The sequence below is a fragment of the Haemaphysalis longicornis genome, unplaced genomic scaffold, assembly GCF_048455015.1.
Source record: "Haemaphysalis longicornis isolate Haplotype H1 unplaced genomic scaffold, Haemaphysalis longicornis Haplotype H1 scaffold_4, whole genome shotgun sequence".
Lineage (NCBI taxonomy): Eukaryota > Metazoa > Arthropoda > Arachnida > Ixodida > Ixodidae > Haemaphysalis > Haemaphysalis longicornis.
In genome coordinates, this window is record NW_027526361.1 from 103,379,833 (window position 1) to 103,385,832 (window position 6,000).

Genomic DNA, 6,000 nt, shown 5'->3' on the forward strand with positions numbered 1-6,000 from the left:
ATGACATTTTCAATATTTGATTGGCGTAGACATTTTCTCTCGACTTAGCATCCCTTCTAGTTCAGCCACACTATTTATTTTATTCGTGCTGTATACGTCAGTCCAACATCGTAAATTCAACCCAAAGAGGCAAGCTGTGTGTCCTTATATGCGAAGCCTTAATTCAGGATTCTGCAGTCACAGCACAGGCGGGCATTTCTAAAGCACCTTCACTACAATCCGTAAGGACATTGTAAACTCGCCCCATATTCAGAACATTGTGTTTTGTCACATCGAGGATGCGGAGCTGGAAATACTGCCGAATAATCTTTATACAACTCGAAACTCGAGAATCATGCTCGTGCTTAGAGCATACTTGTTTTGCATACTTGCTGACACCTAGAGAACAGTGTAAGCACCGACTTTTTTGGGTTCATGCACTATGGCGCTGCTGATTGGCGTGAATAAGCTGATGTATGGCCGAGACGATTTCTGGGGTAAAAGGGTTCCCACAAAATGCCACATATTGACAGATGTGAACTCGGCAGGAATTCAGAAACCCTTAAATGACAAAAACACAGTTTAGTCATTTTTGCAGCGTTGAGGAATTTAAGGCACATTTGATGAAAACTGAGCACTCTTAGCGTACTGAAATGATCAAGCTAAGATCCGGATGGTTCACCATACAAGTTGGCGCATGTTTCAAGGAACATTTCTAGTGTAGTTGGGGCAAGGTTGCGCTCTGGAACGTTTGACCTAACTTATTACTAAGAACATTTTCGTCGGTCATCTGCGTTTATGTAAGGCCCTCGACGGCGTTATAACCAGACCCTAGCGCAAGATCCCTACGGCACTGGCTGCACAGCAACAAGGACGTGCTGACTGGGCATTTCTCGTTCCTCAAGGACGCCAATCTCGTCAATAACGCAAACTATGATGACCTCTAACGCTAACCTACCCTTTCCTATGTCCCTCTGCTCAGCCGATTGGACAAGCAACCGGTCAAACTAGAGGCTACTCTAGGACATCGACCCCTACAATCAACTTCGCAGAAGGCAACAAAAGCCCTTCTGCGTTTCATGATACAGCCACGGCTTGTGTATCAGGCACAGTTCCAGCACACGACGCAAGCGGACTGGACTAGGCTTGAGGCAATCAACAGGGCCGCCATGCGCGCCATTACTGGCCTTCCTCGCATAACACCAATTCCACCGCTACAAGCCAGAGCCCAGCTAAACACGCTAGATGAGATCATCCATCAGCGTCGTTCCGCTTGACTGCTAAAGCGTGGATATGTACCGGAGGCAGCAGCTCTAGCTGCATATATGGGCCACGTTCCTGATACGATGCCAGCCTTTTCTGCGGCTAGACCGCCCTTGCTCTACCATCAGGTGACGGACAACAAGCCTCTGGCAAGGCTACATGTCCGAACCTCTGGCATTCATCAACCTCCGGATGCAGCCCTCCTTCATGTCCGTCACTGGGCGCCTGCGACGCGGCCACGAGTCATGCAGACTTTCGTGGACGCCGGTGCACACGACTGCCTCGTAACCACAGCCTTGGCTAGTTCCTCTCACCCAACCTTAAACCAGTGCTGCGCCTACGAGACCCTCCGCCCTCTACCAAGCCTGTTGGCAGAACTTACTGCAATTCGGGATGGTCTCCAAGCGCTTGCATCGACAGTAACTACCGGCGTGAAATTAGAAATTTACACGGTCTCAACGACACAGATATGGGATCTACGTCGCGTTGCGCGTAGCACCAGCATATTGGCACGTATTCACGCGATCCTGGACACACACCCATACCCTGTGCGTGTTTTGTGGGTTCGCCGGGACATGCTTCCTGTCCACATCGCGTCGGATCAAGCCTGTCGCCGTTAGACGGTCCACGGCCACTACCACTTCTTCCGGTGTCCACCCTAGAAGAACTGCTGGTGGAAAAGGAAAACCTCCGCCGCGACATGCGTGCTTTACTTCCACCGCGTGGAACTGACCTCCCCAGTGGGCTCGCTCGCCGGGAGGAGGTCGTGCTGCGGAGGCTTAGATTTGGGGTGGCCTTATCCCCAGCAGTGACCCACGCTTGGCCTGCCCGCTATCACGTACCGTTTGCGGACACCTGTCCCTTTTGTACGGTCCCTGCGTCCGAAGCCGACACGAGCCACCTTCTATGGACCTGCCCTGCCCTTCAAACCTCTCGCCTGCAACCCCTCCGACGCAAAGGGCTCCATCCTGGGAGACCCCCTGATCTACAGCGGTGGATATGGGGCCCTAAGTAACAGTCTCTGCTGACGTTTCTGCGTGAAACAAATGTGATGTTGTATATATAACTGTTATGCCGTAAGGCAAACTCTCGCAAAAAAATGAAGGACACACGCTTGGATGAAAGACTATAGTGCCCACAAAGGGACTAAAGTGTGTGCGTGACCACGCTCCTATCCCCTCTTTTTCGCCTGCCCTCTCTTTCATCCCCTGAACACCCCCTCCCCAGTGTCGAGTAGCAATCCGGGCTCTAAGTCTGGATAACTTTTCGGCCTTTCCATTCGTCTTTCTCCTCATCCTTAAAGAGACACTGAAGTCCAAATATAACTTGCTCTAGATCGATAGATTAGGTCACCGAGAACACGAATATACCACTTTTATCTTTTTTTTTTTTTAAATGAGCTATAAAATAGGTAAAACATGAAGACCGGGGCCGCCGCCACTACCTATACCCCGCAACTTGTACCGGAAATGCTTAAATCGTTTAGAGTGCGAAACGTCTGTCATAGCTGCCGCTGGATGGCGCTACTTGTCCACACTTGGGGTGGCGGTACAAATTTTCGAGACAGCGTGTGAGCTACGCACGAGCGGTTGGTCCGACGCCAACAGTCGCGAGGCTTCAAAAGAAAAATGGTTTTCTCCAATAAAGCGTCAATACTAATCACGGGTCCCACTAAGGAACACTTTGCTTAGTGGTGTGGAGCTGCAAAGGACGTAGGAGTTTGGGAATGCACGACTGATTTGACCGAAACTCACCAAACGGCTTGGCACGTAGTAGTATTGTATTCGGTTGCTTCTGTACCGCTATCCATAACCGCTGCCTCACTTGCTTCGAATTTATTGTGACGCAGAATGCAACTGTTTGCGTTACGTTTAATTAGCGCTTGATTAGCAATTTCTCAGCAATGAAGGCATTTTTCTGCACCAAATCAACGCTAAAAGGGCTCTGGGAAGGTCAGATGTTCGTTTGAAGCCAACTCTCTGGTTGCCTTCAGTGTTCCTTAATTATTATCAATCGTTTCTTGACATCGGGCATTATGCGAATAGAATATGCATATCTGCTTTTCATAACAACATCATCAGACCAAGAATACAATTTTCATGCTGAGTTATGTGAGATAAATATGCGATTCAGAATGGAAGTCATGAAAGCGTACCTGGTTGTTGGGGCTTCGGTGGCGCTTACGTGAGTGTTCTACGTGTAACTACCTCGAGAGGGTCACTACACATCCTGTTTTTTAGGTTGCATGAGGAGCAGGTGGCGTCGGTTTTGGCGCACCTGTGATGTAGGCCCTGTATCTCACCGGCTTAGCAGCCGTCACAGCCTACCCCACCCCACATGCTATTTATGGAGCCTTTAAGCCTTCGCAAATATTAGGTCTATGGGTACTTCAGAAGAGGTACAAGGACATTCTAAAATGACTATACAGACAACCTACAAGTCTGCTTTGTCTCAGATATTGGAAAGCTCATATCTAAGTACAGTTTTTAGACGGGAAACGCTGAGGTCATTGGCGAAGAAATAATGTTTGCAGTTTATGTTTTAAAATACCCTGCTTTCTGAGCCATCACGCAACGTGGCTCAAGAACATCTCTTAAGAGCGCAAGAACCGACGGCGGTACTTACAGTAGAGCCGATGGGAACAGCTTCCTCACTCTCTCCCTTTTCCTCGGTCATCGATCGCAATTTTTCCCGTGTTTTTACCACACATCCTCTTCATGTTAACCTTCCAACACACGCCCACGCGCGCTGATAAAAACGGAAGGAAGCGGTTATTGCCACAGTGGTTAATGCTTCCACAGCCCCGCATCAATACGCCGAGGAGGAGGAATAAACGTGTATCTGAAGTTGTCAGCCCTGGGGAAGAGTCCTCATTCCAGGACCCCTTGAGTCCGTCCGGCTTCTTGGGCTCGCTGCACCAGCCAAAGCTGGTCGTCAGGGTCCGAGCTGGACAGTGCTCTCTCCCAGTCAATACGCCGAGCCGCTTTTGAAACGCGCGTTTTGTTTTGCTTAGTTGCAATTGCCGTCCACGAACTTCCATAAAGGACTGAAAAAAACGGTGTTCCTAGCAGTCCGCTTTCCTAGAAAATCGATGTTTCCGACGCACCGTTCCCATTCGCTAAACTTTCAAACACCCTCGCGTTGTACGCTTTTGCCCGTAAATACTTTCCTCGCAACACTTTTTTTTTCTCCCCGACCCCGTTTCCGTACCGAGACAATGATAGTTCTCAGAACAGAACAGAAAGTGGCATGACGGGAAGAGACTCACAGAAAAGCCTGAAGAGTGGGCAATCAGTTTCTTATGAATGTTTTGAGTGCCCAATAGGCCCTTTTTCGTACGAAGGAAAGGGCAGGGTCTGTGGCGTAGCAATAAAACTAAATTACGAACCAAACTATCTGATGATGCTTTTGTATACAGGGGGCTCGCGACAGAACGTTTTTCCTTCCTTGTGGCATTTTTTTTCTTTCTTTTATAGCTTTCAAGGAAATATCTAGCTAGAAATGACAAGCTGGTGGTTCTCTCTCAGCAATGCTGGATCTCTTTGAGCCTTCATTTCAACGGTGTCGTTTAGCGCTTACATGCTTTGTGTTCGCACTCTGTGATGGTAGAATAGCGGAACGACTTTTCGGACGCCCCACTTTCTTAGACCTTCCTGAATATCCAGACTCTGACATGGCACCATCACGTGCTCCATGGAGTCAAAATATAACAACGACCTAAATTTCGGACGTTTAAAGCCTTTGTTGTTCGACATTCAAGATTTTCTTTCTTTTAATCGCGAGCAAAGGCTGCCAAAAACGCAAACATCACTTCCTATTTCGTTCTGCAGCCTCGAACCTGCGTTTCATGCGTACCGCCAGCTTATCCCAAATACAGCCTCAATAGCAGGCTCCGCTTGCTGCACCGTCCCGCCAACCCATGGATGAAGAAAGTCAGCCGTCAGTCGCCACGGTGGTCGATTGTGCTGTTTGAATCGTGTCATCAACAACCGCTCGTAGACGACACCACCTTCCTCATCCGCATCCTCGAACGCCCCAGGGAAACACGAGTTGCTCCAGCCGCTCGACGTTTTCAGAAAGGTCGTGAAGTGTAACCCCTACCATTAGTGGTTGATAACCGGGTCCTTTTGGCGACAATCTTAACGGCCAACGTATAAAGCGACGTGACGAAGAACTCGCCCGGCTCAGCTATGACCACAGTGCCACAGGAGGGAGGGAAATACAAGTCTAGCGCTGATCGCACTCCGGCGAAGACCTGCGCAGTCAAACACCGGCGCAGTGCAGGCAGAATACGGTTATATTAAAGACGATAGTCTTTCTTGGGCTACTTAAACCCAGAAATTTTGGCTTGTCTGTACGTCTGTCTGTCCGTCTGTCTGTCTGTGACTCGATTCAGCCACCCGGCCAAAGCAAAACAATGCTTTCGCAATAGTCTTATATAGTCACCGCTAAATCTACCCGTCCAAGTTCGGTGTAATGTTCATACTTGTCAACATTGTTGAAGAAGAACAAGACATTACGCAAATATAAGACAACAAATCAATGCAGAAGTGATATTTGCAGTGTTCCTTTATAAAAAAATCAAACATGCTTGACTTTTGCGAAATTAAATGCTTCATCAACTGCAGAAAAAGAATTCGCTCCGCCGTCGCCTGCTGTCGCCCGCGCCACAATAGCTTCTGGCGTCATTTTAAGAAATCAACCGGCATCAGTTACGCAAGGTTCCACTAGGTAGTTTCCACGTTCTGCTTGCAACTC